The sequence below is a fragment of the Mus musculus genome, chromosome 19 (assembly GCF_000001635.26).
Source record: "Mus musculus strain C57BL/6J chromosome 19, GRCm38.p6 C57BL/6J".
Taxonomy (NCBI): domain Eukaryota; kingdom Metazoa; phylum Chordata; class Mammalia; order Rodentia; family Muridae; genus Mus; species Mus musculus.
The window spans coordinates 26,853,270-26,878,576 of NC_000085.6; the positions used below are offsets into that span (position 1 = coordinate 26,853,270).

The 25,307-nt window shown below is 44.3% G+C and overlaps 1 long non-coding RNA gene across 3 annotated transcripts in view; it reads left to right on the forward strand.

Moving 5' to 3' along the window:
* Gm46648 overlaps positions 1-19,998 on the forward strand; it is a 49,402-nt gene extending 29,404 nt beyond the window's left edge. Inside the window, exons 5-8 of one of the 3 annotated variants that reach the window (XR_001782661.1) lie at positions 13,320-13,361; positions 14,737-14,793; positions 18,826-19,012; positions 19,127-19,240. This is a non-coding gene — a long non-coding RNA (predicted gene, 46648). Of the gene's footprint in view, positions 1-13,319; positions 13,362-14,736; positions 14,794-18,825 lie in introns of all 3 variants that reach the window. The other 2 variants (XR_001782660.2, XR_001782662.1) reach the window with 2 other exon arrangements.
* Positions 19,999-25,307: the final 5,309 nt, after the last annotated feature.

The window sequence follows — 25,307 nt, forward strand, 5'->3', positions numbered from 1 at the left end:
CCATTACCACCTAATTAATAGCATACATGACCTGATGTATTCTGATTATCATCTTCCAGAATGAATGCTTTCTCAGTGACTTATTTCATTGCCTGTTGTCTAGTCCTAGAGCCTAACACATAGTAGATGCTCAATAAATATTTGTGGATGACTGAATAAATTGCTGTAGTCTTATTTTATTTTTGAGACAGGTCTAACACTCACTATGGAGTCCATCTTCAAACTCACCATTCTCTTCACTCTACTTTCTGAATGCTTGGATCATAAGCATGCACTGTCGTGTATAACTGGCAGAGTTTGGGGGTACTGTATAAACCCAGATATGGCCGGCCACACCTGTAATCCTTGCCCTGGGGAGCTAGAGGTAGGAGGATCAGGAGTTCAAGGGCATCTTTGGCTGCGTAGGCCTACCTTGGGCTACATGAAACCTGTCTTAATACAATAACAAAAGAGAACCGGTGTACTGACTACTAAAGTACAAGGGGTGTGAGACACAGGTTGCCTCTATAAAAGCCAAAGTTGTTTTAAGTTTTAATTGCTGTGCCTAAGAGATCCATCAAACTAAAAACCCCTCTAACCTATAAGGCCCTTGCACGTGGACTAAGACTTCCTAAAACGCTGGAGGCTGCTGTTTATGTAAGATAAGAAGCCATGTGTTTTCACTTCCCTAAATAAGTTTCTTTGACCAACTGCTCCGAACGTGCTTGATCACTTGTAGGTGGGAGGTATGTAGGCAGAAAATACATCAGGATACATGCTTGCTCCTGACTGGACCTACTGGAAAACATGGGGCCCTATGGGTTTGCCTTTATAAGCCTCTGCAAAATGTGACTCATGCTGTTTTCTGGGAACTCTGGAATGAACCTGGCTAGAGTCCATCCTCCCAGCCAGTATTTAAATAAAGCTTCCTTCAAATTTGACTCAAAACTGTGGGAGTGGTCTTAATCTTTCCCAGGGGGATTAAAACATCCTTGAGGTGTTAAAGCCCAATACGTGTAATAGGTGCGCGTAATTAATAGTGAAGCCAGTTTTCAAACCAATGGAGCCTGCATGAGCTAACAATTCAGAGGTAGGTAGGTATAGCGGCACACACCGTTAGGATATCAGGGAAATTATCAAGTCCACCCTGGATGACAGAGAGAATTAGAGCCCAGTTTAGGTTAAGTAATGAGAACCTATTTCAAAAAAGAACTGGAAGAGGAGGAGGAGGAAGAGGAGGAAGAGGAGGAAGAGGAGGAAGAGGAGGAAGAGGAGGAGGAAGGGAGAAGATCAAGGAAAACAATAGTTCTGAGGAAGTAGTGACAACCCTCCCCCCCTTGGAGGGGGGTAAGTTGTTCTGAAGAATTTTACTAGTCAGCGGAGGTTTCCTGGAGGCCATTTAAATTTCCACACAAAAGGAAGGTACAAAAATTAGCTAACTGCAAAATAACGGGAATAGTCCATATCAAATATTTTACTCTCACACCAGTTACTGAGTTCTGAGGTTCCCCAAATCATCGTGGACTCTGATACCACAGCGGTCATTCTTCTCTACACCATGGCCATGGTTTATTTACTGATGCTTGAGACAAGGTCTCACTATGCAGTCAGATAGCTGTAAGAAGGCCATGAGTCAGAGTTAAGGATGGAAAGTGGTCCTTGAGGAATGAGGGAGGGACGCTCCCTTAGCCACTGTGTGATAACAAGCACAGATCACAGGAGAGCCATCTAGGCCTCCCCTGTCCCATCAAAGAGCTGACTGTTCAAGAGACTGCTCTCAGTTTCCAGCCTTTGAGCACTTGAGTTCATATCCTAACATCCTTGCCCAGATTGAAGTCCTAGTCTTTTTTTTTTTTCTTTCTTTCTTGAGTCAGGGTTTCTCTGTGTAGCCCTGGTTGTCCTGGAACTCACTCTGTAGACCAGGCTGGGTTCGAACTCAGAAATCCGCCTGCCTCTGCCCCCAAGTGCTGGGATTAAAGACGTGCACCACCACTGCCCGGCTGAAGTCCTAATCTTAAACCATGCTGATAGTATGTGGTTGACCCAAGATTCCAGGGTACACAAACACCCCCTTTCTTGGGTCTGAGATATGAGGGCTTCAAGGTTATTGACATAACCTCTGTTTAGAGTAGATAAGTTCTCCATAACACAGGAGGAAAGAGTTTAGATATAAACCTCTGCTCAGAGCAATAGTGATTCAGCCAAGAGTGGGCGACTCTACTCTTTCAGGGACATAAAGAGTTCATCACTTTCTCGGTTTTCTTTCTTTGAAATGGTGTCTTTCTCTGTAGCTTAAGCTCGCCTGGAACTCACAGTGGCTCTGCCTGCCTTAGGTTCCAGACTGCTGGGATTAGAAGCCCACACTGCCAAGCTTCGATTTGTAGATGTTTTCAGAGATGGCTGTTTGTGAAAAATAAAAGCAGGTATTTCAGGTGAACATATATAGCTCGGTAAGCAAATACTTCATAGATTCAGGCTTTTCTATAATTAAACATGATTGTTTTCTAATGTAATTTTTTTATTATTGCTTGCATAACTTCATACAATGTATTATCACATTTACTCCTGCCCCCAGCTCTTCTCAGCTCCACCCTACCTCCTCATTCTTAAATTATTATTGTTACATATATACATACATGTGTATTAATATGTGAATACAACCTGATGAGTCCAGTTAGTACTGACCACAGGCATGTGTTTTTAGAAAAAAAAATGTTATTTTCTTGATTTCACAGCTAAGTCAAACCATAAATGAATCTTGTGATAGAAAAATTACCCATTGCTGTATAAGGAACAATGCCAAAAGTTAATACTTCAAAATAACCCGAGATATTTGTTCATAGTTCCGTGGGGCTCAGGTTTGTGACATTTCCTGCTTTAGCCAGTGCCACCTTCAAGTCTTCGTCTTGTAATTTGACAGGAACTGGGTGATCTAAGGGGGCCTCACAAATGGCTTATAGGTAGCAGCTGCCAGTTGCTTTTAGGGTCCATGGCTGTCTTCCACACTGGCTGCCCAGCAGCCTCAGTTCCTGGTCCACATCGGGCAGACTCCAGGAGAGAGACAGCAGGAATTATAGGCCTACTCTGATCCAATGCAAGAGGGCTCATGAGTGCATGTCAAAATACTCCACTGGCCAAAGGAATCCTCAAGCCTACCCCAGGTTCCAGAGCAAGAGAAACAAATCTTGCATGTCAAAGAAGGTCAGCAGCAAAGGGTTTGAGATCCTTAAAGAAAGTGCCTAAGCCCAAGCATAACTACTTTCACCCTTCCCTTTCTGATACGGCATTGTCAGTGGGTGTCTAGGTTCTGGCTTCACTATAGAAAACAGTGTTTGCTGCAGAAGTAGAGAACTGTGAACTGGAGGAGGGTCCAGTAGGAAAATGCTTGCCATGCAAACACAAGGGATGGAGCTCTGATCTCCACGTCCACACTTACAAACTGGGTGCTTGTGGCATGGTTTATAATCCCCCGTGCTTTGAAGGCAAAGTCATGGGCTCCCTGGAGCAAAGTCAGCTGGCTAGGCTAACTGAATCAAGGTTTATAGAGAGACTCTGCCCCACTTAGTACAGTGAAGAGTTATCTAGAGAGAGCGGTTTTGTAACCTCTGGCCTCCACACACCTGCAGATAGACATGTACCTACATACATACAAACATGCATGTAGGCACACATGTATGCACACGTGTAAATAGTAGGTAGAAAAATCACATTGTTTGAATTCCCTAGGCTTCCAAATGAAAAGACTATTTTCAAATGTTAGAATGTTCATTTAGCACGTACAAAGATTCTTGACTTGATCCCCAAAACTAAAGTCCAAAACAAAACAAAACAAAACAAAAACATATGAAAACATGCCCCCAAAACACCCTGGTTTGGAGCAAGGCGGCCTTTCCAAAGCACATCAATGAAGTGGTTAGTGAGAGCAAAAGCCTAACACCTGTGACATCTGTTCCAACTTTCAATTGTATCTGATAATCAAAAGAAGAGAGAAAAGCATCCTGTTGGTCCCCTCCCCCAATCAAGGCGTATTTATTTCCAAATGGCATGGAAGTATTTAAATAAACAGGATAAAAGATTATTCTCCTCTCCCAAGCTACCAATTTCTTAGGTTAAAGACAAAAGTCAGGTGTGTGCTTACAGAGCTTTCCTCAGGCTGGCCACACCCACTTCTTGGGTCTGTCTTTCTAAGTCTTATTCCAACCACCCTGATATTCTTACAGACTTCTTGCTCCCTTCTGCCACAGGACCTTTGTAGAACCCTCCCTCTGTCATCTTTTAGTCAATTCATTACTCCTTCCCCAGCCTCCTGAAACAGGCCCCATACTTTGGGTGTGATCATTGGATTAGAGTCAGTCTCCTACAGAAGACAGTAGGGTTTGGGGGGTTTTGTTTGTTTGTTTGTTTGTTTTAAAATATGTACATCAAAACTTTGTGGTGGTTCATTGTTATAAACTTTTTTTTAAATTTTATTTATTATTATACATAAGTACACTGTAGCTGTCTTCAGATGCTCCAGAAGAGGGCATCAGATCTTATTACAGGTGGTTGTGAGCCACCATGTAGTTGCTGGGATTTGAATTCAGGACCTTTGGAAGAGCAGTCAGTGCTCTTACCTGCCAAGCCATCTCACTAGCCCTGTTATAAAATTTTAAGACTTTTTTTTCCTTTGTTTCTGTTTTTTTTGGGGTGGGGTATTTTACTCAACTAATGTCTTAGTTCACTTTCTGTTGATGAAACACAAGTTGGTATAAAGATAAGTTTCTTTGGGTCATGTTCCTGAAACGAGGAAGCAGAGAGAAAGCATTTGCTTGGCGCCTGGTGGGGAGGACCTCATACCTTGGAGCTACCCGGGTCCTTCTTTCTCTTCTTATAAAGCCACTAAAGTCAACATGGGGTCCCATCCTCCTGACCTAAGCCTAAACCCCTCATAGTGACTGTTGGCTTATTGACAATTCTGCTAGACTACTCCAGCAACTTAGTAGAAGTTACATCATCACCTGTCACCGTTATTACCTTTGCCATTCCCAGGCATGGGTGGCCCCGCAGTATATAAGAAGACTGCTCACTATTCCAGCCCTCCAGCACGCCCCCTCTTTCTCTATCCACCTCTCTCTGTCTCCACTCACTCTTCTTTCTCTTTGTTCCCATGAGTTCCAAGAAGGCTTCTCTTTCTGTCCTTCTCTGTCCCCCATGTCTCTGCCTCTTACCCCTTCTCCAAGTCCTCACTCCTCTTAGCCCACAATAAACCTCCCTTACATCAGGTCTGCTGCATGACATAATTTTTCAGGGGGACACCTTGGTACAGGCCTGCCAGGTCCCCGCTTACTCCTGCTATCTCGGCATGACAGTGACTCCTCCCTCTAGGATACTTTGAGCCTATTACTGTGGTGGATTAGAATTTTGACACATGACTTGGGATGGGGCACATATCCAAACCGTTTTGGCTAGGCGGTACTCGTTATCTTCTGGTTCTGCAAAATAGCTGCCCAGTCTGTCTGGGATGGAAAGGCTTTGGGCCTGGCTAATGGCACAGGCTTGCTGAACTCGGGGCCACTTCCCTGAAGAGGCTTCTGAATATAATGCCTTTCCCCATAGGAAAGGCTTTCCGGAAACAGCTTGAGTCACTCAACAGAGAAAACTGTTTTATCGATGTAGCATTCAGGATGCTGGAGGACTTTCATTTTGAAGGCTGGGGTGTTGATTTGAGGATCAGACTGATGGGGGGCCCCGGGGGCTGGCGGTACTGTTGGAGTTGGAGGTGGGCTGTGCTGCTGCTTTCCCAAAGCTCTGGGCACTGTGATTGCTCCCAGTGGGACTTATATTTCAGGGAAGCAAAAAATGAATCACTCAGAGCAGAGCTAAAATTTCAAATCATGTAACGTGTCCCCAGTGCTCTTTGTCAATGCAGACCCGGGTCTCATATTAAAATGTTTTGTTCCCCTCCAGACGATCACATTTTCATTTCTTAAGTAGCGCATGCTCTTCTTGCTCTCTTGGGAAATCAGTCCTATTTGCCTCCCCGGTCAGCGGTCAGCTTGATGCCTGTGCTCTCTGAGTCTACTTACTCTCCTATTTCTCTGCTGCCTGCAAACAGGGGTTAGCATGATAACAATCTGCCCCCATGAGGGTCAGAGACTAGAAGGGTGGAGGAATCACCCTGCTCCTATCAGCAGTGAAATATTTTCAGAAATTGACCTTGGAGTTTCTGCCAGTTTGGAAACCATGGTAACCATCGTTGGCCCCTGGAAAATTATTTCTCTCTACAGCATCCCTGTCAATCAGGCCATGCTTCCTCTAACTTCTAAAGCTGTGATCCTTAAAAAAGAAATGGCAGCAAAAATCCATCATTTGAATATGGGGATGACTATTGATGTCTGAGATCCAAGGAGGCGGCGGCCTTTTGTGCTTCAGCCTCGATGGAGTCTCTGGGCAAATGACAATAGCTAGCTAGCATTGCTGAATCACTTCACATCCACTGGCTACTTGGTAAAGGCATTTTACGCATACCATATTAATTCATTTAGTGCTCTCAGTTCCATAAAGGGGGTAATGTTAACTTCATTTTCTGCACCACAAGACACAGAGATTAAGAAACTTACACGGGACCACTCAGGACGAGCTTTCTAAGCCAGGTAGGACACTCTGGGATCAAGTGAAAAGCTACTACACTGTCTCTCATGGAAGACTGGAATTCTTTTCTAACTCAAAGGAGATTGCAACTCTTTTTTTTTTTTTTAATTCATTACATGTTATTTATTTATTTCATGTGAGTTCACTGTCCCTGTCTTCAAACACACCAGAAGAAGGCATCAGATCCTATTACAGAAGGCAGTGAGCCACCATGTGGTTGCTGGGAATTGAACTCAGGACGTCTGAAAGAACTGTCAGTGCTGTTAACCTCAGAGCCATCTCTCCAGCCCTGGGATTGCAACTCCTTTACCACGAGGCTCTTCCTAACTTCTTACCACCTTGTCATCTTGGCTTTTTAAAGTCCTTGAATTCATCTGAGTCTACCAGAAATAAGGAAAGCACATTAGGTGTTTAGAAAAAGGATTTTAAACAGGGTTTGGTTGACCCGGAGGGCTGAGGAATTATGACAGCGTAGATGAGTCCAGAAGACACCTGCTCAGTGAGGTAAGACAGGCACTGGGAAGAAAAGGCAATGTGTTCTCCTTTCTACATGTAGTATAAAGATGGAAGGCTAGGAAAAATGGGGGAGATTGGTTCTACAGTAGTCTATAGTAGTTCTATAGTAGGCGTGGTTTCTGTGTCTCTGTTGTACAATGGGGTAACTATGGCTAAGAATAACATAGTGGTGATGCCACAAAAGCCAGAAGAAAGAATTTGCAATGATCTCTCTATAAGAAGAAGATATTTAAGGGGACAGATAGACTATTCTGATTTGACCAACATACAATATACACACATAAATATCATATTATACCCATAAATGGGTATGACTATGTCAGTCAAAAATAAAAATGGACCAGACAACTGGAGTCACTCCTAAGCAAACATCTCCAGATTGAGTGACTTTATCACCCACAGAAATGGTTATTGTATTTATAAAAGGCTCCTATAAAAAAACACAATAATTTATTTTTTGTTTTGCCAAAGAGATGCCAGCATGGTTTCACTTTACACTTCCTAGCAGTAACCGAACTGTGCAAAGCTAAGTACATAACAACTCACAAACTCAAGACTTTTTCTCTAAGCCACATCTCTCAACAAGGGTCGAGTATGTGTTCAAAGCTAATTTATTCCTCTTTTTGATTCTAGTCTGAATACTGGTAGTTAGGGACCCAGCAAGTTAAGAGTGTGTGTGTGTGTGTGTGGGGGGGGTCTGTGTTTCTGGAATCAAGCATCTTTCTGAGGAAAGGGCTTCTAAGAATCTTAGAAGCTCTTCCAGGTTTATACACCTCAGATGAAGACGGTTCTGTCTTCTATGGTCTGATTAGGACTGATGGCTAATGAGGCAGAGCTATGAGTTAATCTTGATGGGAGGCAGGTGCTTTTGTGTTTATGGATTTGAAATTTCCGAGCAAGAAAGGGGTCTTAGAGGTCATCTAATTCAATTCTGCCATTTTGTAAATTGAAAAGGAAAAAAAAAAAAAACCTCAAAATGAAAGTCAGAGAGGTTAAACGAGTAGCTTCTAGTCATAGTCTTGTCTACAGACTGCTTTTAACCCTGATTGCCACACACCCTATTCACTTTGGAGGAAAAAAAAAATTCAAAGCACATTGTCTATCAGCAAACACCCAGTGCTTTGCTGTTCTGTGGAGGATGGCCATTGCTTTTGGGTAAGATCTTAGGGACCCACAGACAACAGAAAGATTGCCCCGACAACATCCTGCCAGGTTAATTTCTTTTCAACCTCTTACATTTTGCTCCTCAGCATGGCTGCTACTCCAGGGGCCCATAGCCCCCCAAGCGTTAATCACATTAACACTTTGAAAGCTGGGGTTTGAGGAGTTACAAAGAAACCCATGATGCCATTGGCTGTTTCAGATGAGAATGCAGCAGACTGGAAAATGTTCATGCATCAGCAAGATGATTCTTGCTTTCCAACAACCCAGGAAGTGCCCATCTGTGGGGGATTAAGCGTGTTTACTAGGGTCCCATGAGACTCTAATCACCAGCAGAGCTGCATCAGGACCTAGAGCCCATGTGTAGGGAAGGGCTAAGAAGTAACACTTTACCATATACTCCCAAGACTCTTCCTTTGGTATCCTATGGTAGAAGACAGTTTCAATTCAGAGAGCACTGACTGTACCAAGCAGAGACATGTAAGCCCAGGAGAAAAGAGGAACATGGGCATATTTCTCAGGGACCTTGGAAATACTGCTAACATGGTACTCCACAGCAAGTCTTGGATGACACGAAAAACTAGCAAATAGATGTGACTACATCCTTAGACATAAGCTGGTTGGTGCTCATGGATTCCTCTCTTCCTTGCACATAAGCTGGCTGTAGTGCTCGCTGGTGATTCCGTGGTCTCCCCATCTCCCATATTTAATGTGGTATAGGCACCTATTAGAAAGCAAAGAGCTTTGGGCATAGAAAAGTGTGTCATAGCTGGTATCACAAGTTCTGTGCTGGTAGCCTTTCTTTACAGTTTTCTCCCTGCTTTTGGGGAATTCTTGGAGGGAATATCCACAGTTGGAGGACTGCTGATCTACTGGAGTCACATGAACTTCATGTGGACCTAAAGCAAGCCTTTCTTGCAAAGTCACCAAGAGGTGGGGGTTATGACATCAATATTAAAACTTACACTGTCGCAGCTGTAACTTACACTGGCACAGACTGGTAAGACTGGTTTTGTTTAATACGGTCCCCACCTGAGGAAGCCATCAGTTTGTAAGCCCTTCTTCCCCAGTCTCCACTCCCCTCCATTTCACTGTGGCATTGGGTTTGCAGTCCAATGATTCAAAGGCTTTCCCCACCTCCGATCTCCCATGCTCTAAACCATAGCAATCTTGGTAAACACTTGCCTATGGTAGAAAACACAAACTGACCTGGTACCAAAAGTCTCTTAAGAGAAGCCCACAAATCAAACCAGCAAGTAGCTAAATAGAGGGGTCCTTTAGTCACCACGCGGGTCACCATCACCTCAGCAAGCATTTCCTACTGTCCTCCCTTTTGATTGTGAATACTGCAAGTAATTCTCTTGAGTTGGGATAAAGGGAATCCAGATTCCATTCCCTTTATCATCAGAGATATCTTATTCTCTAACTCTGTCAAGAAAAGAAAGAAAGAGAAAAGAAAAAGAAAAGAAAAGAAAAGAAAGAAAAGGAAAGGAAAGAAAGAAAGGAAAGAAAGAGGGAGAGAGAGAAGGTTTAATGCTGAGAGCTGTATTTTGTTCCTTTAAATGCATAGATTCATTCTTTAGCCCAGGCTAGCTTTAAACTCATGGCAATAGTCCTACTTCAGCCTCTCAAGTGCTGAGATTACAGGCATGGGCCATCATCAAATTTGGCTAACATCTCTGTCCTTTATGTAAACTTTTTGTTGCTGAAGCCAATAGCATTTGTTTCCAATATTTAAACTTTAAAAATATTTTAAAAGTATAATATCAGTTGTTAGCCCAACCACAAAGGGTCTGCATTTGCTCAGTCAGTATGCAGAGGAGGAATCTATATGTGTACACATATGTGCATTTCTATACATACTTCACACACGTTTTCACATCCTTTGCTATGACAGAAGGCCCAGTGTGCCCATTGCAGAAACCATCCTTTTTCTGTGTGTAACATCTTGCCTCACCAAAGCCCTTTGCATATTATATATATATATATATATATATATATATATATATATATATATATATAAAATCAGAGATGTTTAAGAGATGACTAAAACAGTCAAGTGGCTCTTCTCATGCTGCAAATGTGTGTGGCCTGCCTCTGGTTTGTGTTCCTGGGTGGCATTTGTGAACTTGTGGCCGGGCCCTTTTGTCTTCTTCTGAGGTTTATGTTCCAAATGGCTGAAGGCCAGCCCAGCCAGGCCTCTGGTGTCCCTTCTCAGCTGCCTGCACCCACAGCCTCCCAGCATGTTGCTTAGCAATCTCCTTCTGTCTGTCCTTGGACTCCACAGAGCCCCTCTTTGGCTTGATGGTGTTTTATCAATTAAGCGGAGCAAGGCTTTACACAGCACTTTCTGAGTCACTCTGCCTGAGCGAGAGGGATGAATCAGAGAGGACAGTACAGTTAAAGAGGGACTAACTGGCCCAGAACAAAGGGACCGTGCTGTATATGGGGGAGGTGTCCTTGCTCAGTGACATGGCACCTCAGGGACAGGCTGTCTCATGTTCGAGTCGGTGGCAGTTATGTTTGTTGAACTGAAGGTGCTCTCTTCAGTCCCTGGTTGACATGAAATCAATGAGTCTCTCAAGATCTGGGGCAGGCTCTGGGGCTTGTGACATCAGAGGAAAACACCGATTGAGGACTGATGTGATCTGGGGAACACCCAGGTCCAAATAATGGCATTGACCAAGTGACAAAATGTGGCTGGGTTAACCCAGTAGCCTACTGGGAGCCACTGAGTCCTGGGGCTCTTTTATCTGTAACCTTTGAAGGGGTGAAAAGCAGATGTGCTAGCAAGCCTGAGTCCTGCTGCTATGGTGGTGGTGGTGGGTTTAGGATCAAATGCCCACTTCATCTTCAAAGACTCCTGAGCCCTCACAGTTCTGAAGGACTGAGGGGGATACTATTTTAATAGTCACTGATCAAGAGCTCAAGTCCCAAGTTTTAAGTGCTTTATGCCAAATGCATAGCATGGCTGCCTTTTATGTATGGACCCTTGAACTGTCAGAGAAGCGCCAACCCACTTATCAGGAACTTATCTGTGACTCAGTGTGGGGTGTGGGGTTGTGGGGTCCCCAAGAAGACAGCTATCCCTGTGGAGAATCTGTGTAAGTCATATGCAAATGCCTGTCATCAGGACCAAAGACTTGAGTGAGTTCCCACATCAAGCATCCTTGACTTCCCGCTTCTTTCCTGAAATGATACTGGGTCCAGTGGAGACCCACATTTTCCTCTCTGACTTCTGAGCCTTTGGAACGGACCATGGCATCCTCAGGAATTGTTTCAGAGAGGCATCCAGGACACCACATTCTGAAAAAAAGGGTATCTGGGCTGGCACTGGATAACTTTATGGGCATCACATCCTTCAAATAAACTGTCCCCAAGCTTCCAAAATTCTTCACATGATGCCAGGAGGAAAGCATGGTGTGCTTACCACCATCATCATCTCTCGTTCGTCAGCGTTTAACCTCCTCCCTCAGTTCAGGACTACTCCCCACAGGATTCTGGTCGTCCTTGTCACGTGACTCAGATCGCCATGGATCACGTGGAGCAGATCTGACGGAGGCTTTTCTCCTCCTCTCCTCTCTGAATGCATTGCTTTGAGAAAAGTCCCTTTCTTTGTATTTGGCCCAGTTTTCTCATCTGAGAAGTGACCAGACTAGGCCGAGAATGGCCCTGTGCATCGCTCTCTGGTTCTTGTTCTTTCTCATGCATTATTCATCGATCACAGCCCGATGAAAACAAATGGTCTTCAAGAATCTCCCATTTTAAAAGCTCATGGGTACTCTTTATTGGCTTTCCCCCCTCTATAAAGGATATAAAATGTGTTGGGTGGGCCTTACCATCTTTCTCACTTATTGATAGAAAAGGGGCCTTTCCAGGAAGTAGAATGGTATGTTCTGTTGACCCAGGACTGAGACCCGAGCTCTTTTTTTTTTCTCTCTGTATCCCAGCCTTTCAGCGGACAGCGCCTGCCTCTATCAGTCATGTCAGCTCTTCAACATTGTGGGAGAGCTTTGCAACCTATTTGATCATTTTGCCCTTAAGTTAAAAAAAAAAAAAAAAAAAAAAAAAAGCTTGATTGCAAAGGTCTGGGAAACTAAGAGGGATACAAAAATGCCCCATATCATAAATTCACTGTTCATCTGCCAGTCCTTTTGAATACTCTCCACGTCAGCTCTTTGGGTTTTGTGAGGAGAGGGGAGGAGACTGAGAGGAGAATCTGAAGCCTTCATCTCAGTCCCGCCCTCCTCCTGTTAGGAACTGCCTGTAGCCTCCTTGGCCTTCCTTTGAAAAACAAAATCATCCGTGAGGCAGAGGCAGTTTGTCATGTTCAGACCTTTGGAAGGACCGCTCGGAAAATGGGCTTTGACAGCTTTACAGGCTGTACACTGCCACGTGGTTCCCCTCCATCTACCCCGCTTTCTTCCAGAACAAAGCCTAAAGAGTTGGAGGAAGAGGGCTTTGAGCCAACATAAATAAGCCGGTCCTAAGCACAGGCCTCAGAGGCCACTCTGTGCCCCCTGCAATGTTTTGCCACTTGGAAAAGGCTGTTAGGGAAGGAGGAGGGAAGGGGGTCTTAGATGGGGCTTCAGGAAGAGATGAGCCCCAGGTGGTTAGCATGCAAAAAACTTCCCAGGGCTTTGGCTCTTGAAGTGCTTTGTAAGGTTCTGTTCTTAGGTATGTTTGCTAATCGAAAAATCGTCAAAATGTCACCAGTCCCCAAGTGGGTCAGGGCAGAGCTAGTCTTTAAGTCACCACCAAGAGTATCAGTCTAGGAAGCAGATCTGAGCTGCGGTACCAGGAGGGCTTCTGCTAGCATCCAACTAGCAACCGTGGTGTACCATGTGCCCATCTCTGAGCTACACACACTGGTGATATACAGAAAACAATGAACCCACCTTTCAGTAAACTGAGCAATGCCTATTTGGGCTCCCATGATTTCCTTCTGTATGCTTTTAAAACCCTGCCACCATTATTAGTGAGTTAAGACTATTTAAAATTATCTACATTTTTTACATTAATTTTTATTTCAGGTTGCATTCCCCCAACCCCCAGAAGACTCCTTGCCTCTCTTTGTAAGTACAACCCTTCAAGGGATGAAATTCTGGGTTTCTTTGACTGGGAACAACTTTACTTACCCTTGTTCCTGAAGGTTTCTTTCCTCGGTAACAGATTCAAGGGCAGCAGGTGTTCTCTGGCCTTTTCTGAGGTCAGAGCTTTGGCATCTCACTTTTCATAGTTCTATTAGGAAGCAGTACTGAAGCTTTACTCTTTTGAAGGTATTCCTCCGTTTGTTTAGATTTGTATGGGTTGTTAGTGTTTGGCAGTTTTATTGTGAGTTATTTAAATGCAGCTTCCTTTGCATTCAGCATGCTTGTCTGAACTTTAGAGTTTGTGTGCTCTGTACTTTGATAGCCTTCAAAGCTTTAAAGAATGGTCAGATATTTTCTCTTCAAATAATCACGTTTTCCGCCCATTCTCTTGCCTCTTTCTGGCATCCCTCTCAATTTTTTTTTCCTGGTTGTCTTACGTTCTTTTTCCTATGTTTTATATTCTTTTGTTTATTGAGAACATTTTAATTTTCAGCCAACTAACATTTGGCCAGGCCATATATTAAGTATACTTATTGATAGCTAGGCGTGGCAGAGCCTGCAGTTAATCCCAACTCTCTGGATAAAGAGCAGGCAGATCTAGGAGTTTGACGCCAGCCTGCTCTACAGAGCAAGTTCCAGGAGAGCCATGGCGACACATAGAAACCCTGTCTTGACAATGAAAATGATGGCGGCAGCAGCAGGGGCAGAGTAGGGAGAAAGAGAAGGGAGGGGGGACTTTCTAAAAAAGTAATTTTATTTTATGTGTTTATGTATTTGGCGTGCATGTCTGTGTACCTGCTACAAGTGCAGGCCAGAATAGGCCATCAGATCCTCAGGGACTGGAAGTTATAAATGGCTATGAGTCACCACGTGGGTGCTAGAAGTGGAACCCAGTCTTCCTCTGAAGGAACAGCCAGCTCTAGCCCTTTTGTCTATTTTCTTGAATGTTTGGGGATTCCAGCATGTGATTTTCCTGTGGGGCTGGAATGGTCTCTGTCATTCCCTTTGTAGTAGTTGAATTGGACTGTCCACTTGATTGGCTTGAGAATTGCTAGGAAACTTAATGACGCACACTCTGGACATATCTGAGAATACATTTCTAGACAGGTTAACTGAGGGAGAGAACCTCACTCTGGAGGTGATCAGCACTCCTCAATAATGAGGGCCCAGATGAGATGGAGGGGTGAAGCCAAGCAAACGCATCTCCCCACCTCTGCTTCCTGGCCACCACGAGGTGAACAAGTTAGCCCCATCTCATGTTCTTGCCACTGTGATATTTTGCCCAGACAGAAACACAGCACTGGAGCCAGCCAACCATGGACTAATGGTGCCTCTAATACAGTGTCTTTTCTTACAGAGTTGTTCCTGTGGGTGCTTGGCAGAGTGATGAAAGCATTGTCATTTGGTATTCTCAGTAAGTTTGGTGTTTGCTAGATATGCACATGAACACTGGGGGAAGGTTGGGCTCCTCAGACCATGCGCTCATAAGATTCACCTTATCATTACCCAGACACCTAGAGGAGAAACGATTCATTCCAAGCCAACTAGAGATAAAAACTACTTACTTCTGACCTTGTCCCATTCCTCCAGTTTCAGAGATCTTATAGGATCTCACAGTGTTTAATATATCCTATTGTGTTGCTGCTGGCTTGTTTTTAATCTCCCCAGGACTAAAAGACTGCTAAAAAAAATATGATAACAAATTGGCTTTGAAGCCTTGCAGTTAAATATTCAAAGGGCAGTGGGATGTCTAGGTGTTGGGTTTTCATCTGCGCATGGCTCTCCTTTTGGTACTCTAGACAACAGGTGTCCTGGATACACTGGCCATTGCCAAGCCTAGTTTTTTTGTTCTAGTTAAAGGAGACCTCAGTGCTCAGCTAGCTCCTCTCCAAATCACACCAGCCTCTGCCTGACTTCTCACCTCTGAAACCATGATAAAAGTTAGTATTTGCCTAAGGAAGGACGTGAAGTACAGAAAGCTGGGACCATGTCTTGGTCCTTCAAGTCTGTGGAGTCTTGGCCACTCTTTGCTGCCTTCGAGCATTCAAGCAAATGGAGTTTTCTTAATGTACATCACCCCCTCCTTTTGGTCATTGGTCTGTAATGAGCTACTTTATAGTTCAAATACTAGAGAAAAGTAAAGAAGTTCCTAGAAACTTTCCAAATAAGTCTAGGATTGTCAAGAAGTGTGGGTATGGGTGTGGGCATGGTGAGATGGGTTTTTTAGCTTCTGAAAAATCTGAACATTAGGTCGGGTTTTGAAGAACAGAAAACCATGAAGCAAAACTCACAGAAATTGTAAGTGAAGGCATCTTATTGTACGTACAGATACCCTTTTTCATATTTTCCTGAGAAATAATTTATCAGGATGCTGCTATTTGCCATCCAATAGGATAACTGCTATTGATAAAACAATAAACCTTTGAGTCTAGAAATATATAGACAGTGATAATATGTTATGTTTAATTATGTAAAGGCAAAGGTCGATTGGTTGGAAATGATGTGTCTAAGTAGACTGAAGTGGGAAGATGTGAGAGTTTAGATTAATAAAGTATTAGAGAGCAAGATGGCGCCTGCACAAAATAAGGCAGGGTGTAAGGAACGAATGCAGAAGACTGCCCCCCCCATCCCAAAGGCAGACAACTGGGGTCCTTTCTTTGTGGAGCTGGGAGCGTCATAGCGCATTAGAAACACTGCATCTGTTAGGGAGGAGTTTCTAGATGCCTTGGAAACCAAGGGAGAACCACACCTTATTGGATTTTTGTTTGTTTGTTTGTTTATATGTTTATAGAACTCTGGCTAGAATGCCAGAGAGAACTTCAGAGAAATGACTTACTGTGGACCACAGAGGTTCTCGGTTCATGGCCCCATGGACTCGGACGGGGCATTACGGCTGCTACTGCACTTGTTGGAGCAGATCACGTTATGGGGGATAGGAAACAGTGGCAGGAGGAAGGGGTCCTAGGCATAGCTCCAAGGACATGTCCCCAGAGACCCACTTCCTTCAGCTAGGCCACTCTTTTTTTTTTTAACCACCTCCTAATGATGTCATGATGTTAGGAATCCATCAAGGGAGTAAAGCACTCATTAGGTGAGAGATTCCATCATCTAATTATTCCGGGAAGCGCCCTGACCTAGCTGCTTCTCCCGAGAATCCAAGCAGACCCCTCCCCTGACCACATGCATGTGGGCATACACAAGTGCTTACAGGAGAGGGAGAGAGGGAAGGAAAGGGAGAGAGGGAACTGAATTGTCAAAGTTCAACACAGATACATTTAATGTCACAGCTTCTAACTAGCTTCACCACACTCTGTACCATGCTCTGTATCCAAGGGATGGTCAGGAGGTCAGACTCAGTTACAACTCTGGCCCCACTAGCGTTAACATCTGCAGCCTGGCTTGTCCTTTGCCCCTCCCCTTCCTTCTTGGTGGTCTGCCTATTCTATTCTTGCTTTTGTCTTTCTTCCAGTATTCCTCCTTTGTTTTTGTTTGTGTCGTTTTGATTTTGGTCATGTTGGTTGGGGAGTACGGAAACCTCTTGGCATCTCTGGATCTCTACCAAAGAAGCAGGAATGTTGGCCTCAGCCCTCATGAGTGAAACACCTTCTGCACAATTTTGCTTCTCACCTTAGAGTACATTGTTTTTGAAATTCAGGTTTCCCCTTGTTCCCTCATTCTTTGTCTCTAAGGAAACAGAGAAAGTTGGATAACCAGGGCCACATAGGACCCCCCTCCGAGGGCTGTGACTGGACAGGGCTTTGGAGTGGGTTTCCTCCTGGATGTCTGTCAGCAGCTCAGTTAGCCCTGCTGGAAGAGAGCACAGCGGGGTCACTCTCTGTGCATTAACCCCGGCAGCTCGCTCTCTCCATCTCTCGTCAGCTGCTCCTTTACCATGGAAAGCACACACAGTTCAGATAATTAAACACTTGTGGGCCATTGTACATTTTCATGAAATCAATCAGCAGGGAATTATTTCGGAATGTGCTCATGCAATGTGCTCCAAGTCTCTTCGCCATATTTTGCAGATGCACAGGGATGAGTTTGTCCTGAAGCAAAAGGGAGAATAAGTTGGTCTCTTACATGCTGAGGTCTCCTTTAAGGCTCCACAGAAGGAGTCCCAGTGGTTTTCTATTTGCAACATGTGTGTGTGTGTGTGTGTGTGTGTGTGTGTGTGTGCACACTGATAGTCTGCCCCCATGCCAATTTTATAAGGTTTAGATCCCACAGTGACTGAGGAAGTTAGGGTATTTGCATGAGAAGTCTTCCCGATTAGCAAGAGGCTGTGTTTCTTAGCATATTCACCGAGTATTTTTGCCATTTCTCATGATTTCAGGTATAGACTTTTGCGTTAGGCCTGATGGAGTTTGTTCCTTGTATGGGAACTACTTTGTTTATCATCATCATCATTGTCGTCAGTTTCTTTCCTCCTTGCCTCTTTTCTCCTCTATCTTCCTCCTATGTGACTTGAATATGGTGGTAAGAAAGGGCTTTGCTAACCTTCAGCTATAGCCAGTGTAACCTCCCTGCAGCCGAGCACCATCCAGCCAGAATATATGGGCAAAGTCAGACCTGAGAGATGAAGAGCTCTGGCCGTGGCCATCGCTGATGTGAGGACTTCCTGATTTATTGCCTGTCCTTGCTCCTGCTTCCTGGCAGCTGATGGTGTCTCTCCTCCCTGCCCCCTCCCCCACCCCCTGGCTTCAGACTTCTATAGTGGTCTGATGGCTTTCCCTGGGCTCATACCATTTCCTACCCACAGGTTTTTCCTTTAACAAAATCCTCTTATGTTGAAACCTGTCTTTGTGATGCTCACTTACTAAACCAACAGGGAGAACAGGGGGGGGGGGGGAGGGGGAGATTGGGAGAGGCTAATCAAAATATAACTAAACTTCCAGGAAGCCAAATCAATTAAAATGTAAAAAAAACCCACAGTCCTGCATCTCCCTGTGTTTGACTTTTGTTCACACTGGAAATTTCAATGTTTCCTTTTCTGTCTAAATATTTAATATTTGAAACACAACTCCATTCCGTCTCTTCCATGAGACCATCTTGATTTTTCCCTCTTTTGAATTCCTGTAGTCTGGCTCCATGAACTTAATCATGTTGATTCCGGATCAATTTTGTAGTGATTGAGTAGTCAATCGTCAACCCCCCAAAGGCCTCACTCAGGCTAACCTCTACATGTCCTTCCTTCTGCAAGGCTTACAGGATCAGTGTTTTCTGGACTATATTCTCCTGACAGACAATAGTTCACATTTTAGATAGAAAGGCAGCATGGTCAAATGACATTGGAAGAAATCCCTATTATGAATTAGGTTCATTTCTGGGCTACTTACATACATATGAGTACAGGGGAGGCTTTGAAAAAATGATGGGCATGATTTTCTTCTATGTTCCCCCACATCTTGATAATGGCAACATGTTTCTATTAAAATGCCATTTACAGCCACAGGGTTTTACAACATCATTTGAGATATATAAATGAAGATATTTCTTCCGGGTATCAAGCCCATCTGTGGATGTTATTTAATGAAATGGGAAGGAAGGATACAAACCAAATGGTACCAGGGACAGTCAGGCAAGTTCCAGATCTCAGCAACGCAACCCAAACAAGAGAGGCAGGAAGAGATGAGGTAAAGTGACCAAAATTGGGCTGTAAAAGTCTACACCAGGGGGAGTGGGCTTACCCTTAGCAGTTAGTGTTTGAGTTCTAGTGGTAACGGAACAAGTGCTCTCTTCCTGCATAGATACCGGCAACCACCACCTGGACAGAGCTCGCTCCAAGGAAGACCGAAGCGCATCTGCTGCCTTGTTTTGTTCGAAGGCTTGCTTTCACATAGTTTGCTCTCCAACTAGATTAAAACCAACATCAGAGAAGATGTCTCGCCTTACTTTAATTCACCCCAGTGTCTGGCATTCCTCCCTCCCTCATTCATTTAGTAACCATTGATCTTGCCACTGCTAGGGACTGGTTTTGTTGACGGGGGTTCGGCTGTGTGTAAAGTCCAGGATTCCTGTCCTCATAGGAATCAAATTCTAGCTGAGTAGACAGATAATAACCCAGGCAGACACACTAGAGGTTGACAACAGCAGAAAGTGCTCCACAGAGGACAGATCACTCAGAATCACAGGTTAGTGAGCCAGGCACAGACTAGGCACAGTGAGCTAGGCACAGATATCTAGTCACCAATGGTTCAGGCCCCAGCTATTCATTGCTTTAGTGACTTGGCTGTAGCCTGCAAAGAGTGTGTTAAAGGAGGAAAACTCCCATTTTGGCTTGCACAAGTTTGATCATTTCCCGCAGACAGGAAAGCCTCAGACCGTGTGGGAGCAGTTGCTTCTATGAGCCTGTGCCTCCCTCACACCTCTCCAGCCCTCAGAGAGGCAAGTGTCCCATCTGCACTGTCGGAGCTGCCCATTTAGCGCAGTTCTTCAAAGATGTGAGCATCCTCAGAACCCTGCTGACTTCCTCCACCCCCACCCCTTTGTAATTAATGCAGTGATTTCAAATTAAGACATTCACATCCAGAATGTTTGTGGGGAAGAAAAATTGGCAAGCTGTCACCTCTAAATTCCCATCTGAATTGCTGAATGAATAATAACGCAAAGAAAAAAAAAACGCTTGCTGGAAATAAATAGAAGCTCATTGTGCTGTAATAAATCCTTCCCTGTAAAACCCCAATAAGGAAAGTAGCTCCACACTACCACACTTCTCCCAAGTACCTGGGCCATTCTGTTGAGTTCTTTCTTGTGCTTCCTTCTTCTCCAGAAGGGTTGGTATGGCCCTTCCCTATTTCTTCGTCATCATATTAATACTATAGGAATATATAGGGGATGATACCAGCTACAGCTCTCGATAAAGAGATTTCAGTGATCAGCAAGTAGTGCAGAGAGAGACATGCTCACTGTGGGAAGAGTCAACACAACCCATTTTATTAGCCTCTAACCAGAAGAAGAAGATCTTTAATTCCCCTCCTCCCCGATTAGAGCAAGGTCTAATGGCGTCTCAACCCACGTGGAAGACAATGTAAAGATATTGAAAGTGGCCACTTATCTTACCACCATGCAATCCATTTGAGTTGGAGGTGGTCTTCTCTGGAAGGTTCTACACAGGTCCTGATGCACAGGGTAGTCCTTGGGTCAAGCCATAAATGCCACTTGCTTATTTTTATAGTTTTTTTTTTGGTGGGGGGAGGGGGTGTTTGAAACAGGGTCTCTCTACATAGTCCTGGCTGTTCTGGAATTTGCTATGTAGACCAGGCTGATCTCAAACTCAAAGATACATCTGCCTCCCGAGTGCTGGGACTCAAGATGTGCACTACCATTCCTAGTTACAAAGGTCTTGTGTAATCCAACACTGAAAGAACTACTTCTGCATTGTGACAATGTCATACAAAAGACAAACTTTTGCATTATGCACAATCTGCTAGTCAGTATAGATAATCATAAAATCAACACTATTCTTCTCTACCTATTCCACATATGGGGGAGGGGTGTCAATGGGTATGTTGTCATCTCATTTGATGCCTACACTAATACCAAGTACATGTTTGCCCTTATCATGAAGTAGTAGTTGAAGTCCAGAGACATTAAATAATTATCCCAAGACCATACAACCAGCAAATAGACAGAGCTAGAACCGAGGTGTGGGGCTCTCTGACTCAAGGAGAGCAGTAGCCACACAGAGCAGATTCTCTGCTCTGATCTAGGCTCAGAGGCAGAAATGGACAACAAACACTATGTATCCTCTTCTTCCTCCTCATCCCCTCCATGCACCTAGTGAGGCAAAAATTGGACCACAGATCCCAGCAAGGAATTGCTAGCCTGGGTAGCTGTGCACAGCCACAATCCTTGAAGCTTCTGGGTCCTAAAAGCTCCTGTAAAAAAGCTCCTGTAAAAAAAAAAAAAAAAGGTCCTAAAAGCCAATGAAAATTTAAATTTGAGAAAAGTCTGTGCTGGAAAAGTCCTTGCAAGGCCAGAATCAAATGGTGGCCAAAGAAGATCTATGCTAGTTAACACAGAGCTAAAGCAGGGAAGGATGGGGAAGAAAAGGCCCGAGACCAACCCTAGAAGAATTTTTATGCAGTATATTGTTGAGACTAAGTTTGGTGCAGAAGCCAAAAGTTGAGTTTTTTTTGTTTGTTTGTTTGTTTTTTTTTTTGTTTTTTTTTTTGTTTTTTTTAAATGGTGCACGGCCTGGAGAGATGGCTCATTGGTTAAGAGCACTGACTGCTCTTCCAGAGGTCCTGGGTTCAATTCCCAGCAACCACATGGTGGCTCACAACCATCTGTAATGGGATCCGATGCCCTCTTCTGGTGTGTCTGAAGACGACAGTGTACTCATATAAATAAAAATAAATCTTTTTAAAAAAATTAAACAGAACAAAACATGATGCACTAAACCAACCAGCCAACCAACCCAACAAAACCCAAAAACCACATAAAATAGACAAATGCAGAGTGTGAGGGAGGAGTGAGATTTGAAGGTAAAGGCCCGGAAGTTCTGGCCACTGACGTGTAAAGTGGCACGTGGGAATGGGGGCACATGGGAATGGGTGCACGTGGGGATGGGGGCACATGGGGATGGGGGCACGTGGGAATGGGGGCACGTGGGAATGGGGGCGTCCCGTGAAAGTCAGGTCAGCCACAGAGTAGAGCAAAGTGGTGGTGAAAGGTGGATAATAGCCCAACCTACCTCTAACCTGATTGGGCCCTGAGTGGCTGGGGGTGGGGCTAAGTTGTCAAATGGGACACATCTTGTCTGTTTGGGAACCAATCATATAGGGCCTTGAGGCATCTCTTGCCTCCTTACATGGTTTTCACCTCTCCCCATATCTCAGTCCAGGCTGCCTCGGTACTCAGCTGCCAGAGAGCCCCACCCCAACTCCACTCTCACCCCTGTCACCTCCACCAAGACAACGTTCCCTTCTACTTTTAGTCCTGGGGGGGGGGGGATCACACCTCTTGTATTCTACACTGAAAGAGCTACTTCTGCACTGTGACAGCATCACCGAAGAGACGGGCATCTGCTAACACAAGCAGAACGATGTGTCCTTACTTCTGTTGGCTTTCCCAAAAGCTTATTACTTTTTCAGTAGGGCAGGGGCTATGGTATAAATGGCATCTGCTGAAACCCATTATCCTTATCCGATTTAAATTCAGTTCATGTCTCTGAATGGAGCAGTGTGAAGGTCTGGAGAAGCAGATGGCCTGCTCAAAGTGCAAAGCTGTTGACTTTCTTCCATCTCCGAAAAGACCAAATCAGTGGCTAGAGAGATAAGCTTGTTCAGTGGAGAGCTTGTTCTGCAAGCCCAAGGACCCGAGTTTGGTTCCTGTGTTCCCATGTGCAAAAGGATGCAGTCCCAATACCCAGAAGGTGGGAGACAGGTGGACTTCGGGGCACACTGGCCAGCTAGCCTATCTTACTTGGTAAGTTCCAGCTCTGGGTAAGATTCTGTCTAAAAAATAAAGATAGTACTAAGAATGACTCATCCAAGTTGGGACACCACACACACACACACACACACACACACACACACACACACACACAGAGGGCATCAAATTAGGAAAAAAAAAAAAAGCTTTGTCTTATAGGACCGGAAGCTTCATGTTTTTTGAGTTTCTGCCTTTCCCTTACAAGCCGCCTACTCATTCCAGTTGCCTGGTGTTTGGTAATTAAGCATCTTTAAAGCAAGGAAATGAACTCATTTGCTAGCTACCACCTACGTTTTTCTATATAGCTAGAAAAAGCACCAAACCTAACCCCAGACCATAAATTCAAGCTCTTCTTTCCTTTGTGGGAAAAAAAAATCGCAGGATTTGGACTCAAAGCAGCCTTGATGAGAACAGTGAACAATGGCCCAAGAGAGGAGGAGAGAGGAGATTGAGAGAGGAGATCTAGAGAGGAGATCAAGAGAGGAGATCACTGGCGGTTTGTGTCCACCAGACCCAGGTATTACGGCTCTTCCACAAACCACCAACACTGGGCACTATTTTTAGAAATCTCTTCAGAGTCAACACAAGCAATTTATAATTCCTGAGGTTAACAGATTAGTCCCTATGCATGACGGAGCACAGAAAAAAAAGCAAACGAATGTCTATAGAAGTGTGCTAAAGATGGAGCAGTGTTTAATCGAGAACATGAGGGGAAAGCTTTTCTTTTTGATGCTTGTTTCAGATGGATTCACCGTCCTGGCCATCTCCTGTTCTCTCTTCCTTTCTTCCGTTGGCTGTTCTATTGTCCTTTTTTTTTTTTTCCTTTCCATCCCTGGTTCTCCTTTCCAGCAAAGAGTGACAGGAAGAGTCTCCTAGATAATGAATTGCAGTTTTAATTTGGTTTGTTTTCAGGGATTCTCGTCCTGACTTAATGGATTAACCTAAGCTCCAGGATTTAATCAAGGAAAGGAGGCCAGCAGGAAAAAGACAATCAGCTCGGCAGGTGATGGAGCCCAAAGTCATTTGCATTAGAGAGGTTTGGTCCAAGCTCTTTCAGGAGGGAGATGAAAATGAGGTGCTTTGTTAGTTCAGGAGCGGTCGGTCCCCTTCCAACAGCAAGCTTGAAGGAAGCTCCTCTGAGGGTTTATTCTGTTAAGCCATCGATATTTCGAATCATCTGTGCTCATGGACTATTGGGAAAACCTTAACTGACCAGAAAGAGGCTGTGGATATTGTCTCAGAGCATCTTGAACCCTTCCGAGATGGCTGGTCTTAACCTTGCCTCCACCCCGCCCCCTGCAGACTCCAGCTTTTATGAGACAGGGTCGGTCTGTTGCTAGAGGTCAGGCAGCACCAGGCTATAAAGTTTTAGTAATTTCAGAATCTCACTAGAGCACCTCCTCCTAAGATTTTGACCGGGGACACCTGGGTGAACTCCTCAATTGTGCACTTGGGAGCTTTTTGCCTGTAATTTAAGCAAACGGGGAAACAAAGGTCCCCCGCTGCGTTGCAAAAATTGAAATGGACAAAGAACTGTTGATTGTAATTCTTCAACCTGGGACTTCAGATGCCAGAAATGATTGCCAGGAATAAACACCCATGGAGTTTCTCCCTGAAACCTAATTGCTTTCTTGTTACTTAATATTTGCTGTGCTTAGAGTGCACTGGGGCTGCTGCACTCATTTAAAGAGGTATGCCCCTCATTTTAAGAGTCCTCAGTGCAGCTAACCATAGCTCCACACAAACTGAAGGGTGTGGACAGGAAGATCTGGGTAGGCATTCAAAAGAGAGAATCACGATATTTGAGAAGTCAAGTCAGTGGACCTTCCCAGGGACCCTGGAAGGCAATTGCTTGAGTGGTCAGAAGTGATCTGGTACCAAGGCTTCTCTCTATGCCTCTGTCATGTTAGCAAGACAGATAGGTATATGTTGGCCTCTTTGCCTGTGCCCAGGAACTGTAATGGAGAACATCTTGTAACACATCCAAGGTTCTATTGCAGGACTGAGCCTCGCCAACTCCTGCGGCTTCTGCCAGCCCCTTTTGAATTTATTCGCCCACAGACATAAGCCATCCTTCTAACACTTAATTTTACATTGTATGCCTAGAGCCAAGAAAAGGAAGGAGAGAAAGGCCATTGACTTGTTTGAGTTAATTTTATATCCAGCTACTTCACTGAAGCTGTTTATTAGGTTTAGGAGTTCTCTGGTGGAATTTTTAGGGTCACTTATATCTGTAAGATCAAGAATTGACAAATGGGACCCCATGAAACTGCAAAGCTTCTGCAAGGCAAAAGATACCGTCAATAAGACAAAAAGACCACCAACAGATTGGGAAAGGATCTTTACCTATCCTAAATCAGATAGGGGACTAATATCCAATATATATAAAGAACTCAAGAAGGTGGACTCCAGAAAATCAAATAACCCCATTAAAAAATGGGGCTCAGAACTAAACAAAGAATTCTCACCTGAGGAATACCGAATGGCAGAGAA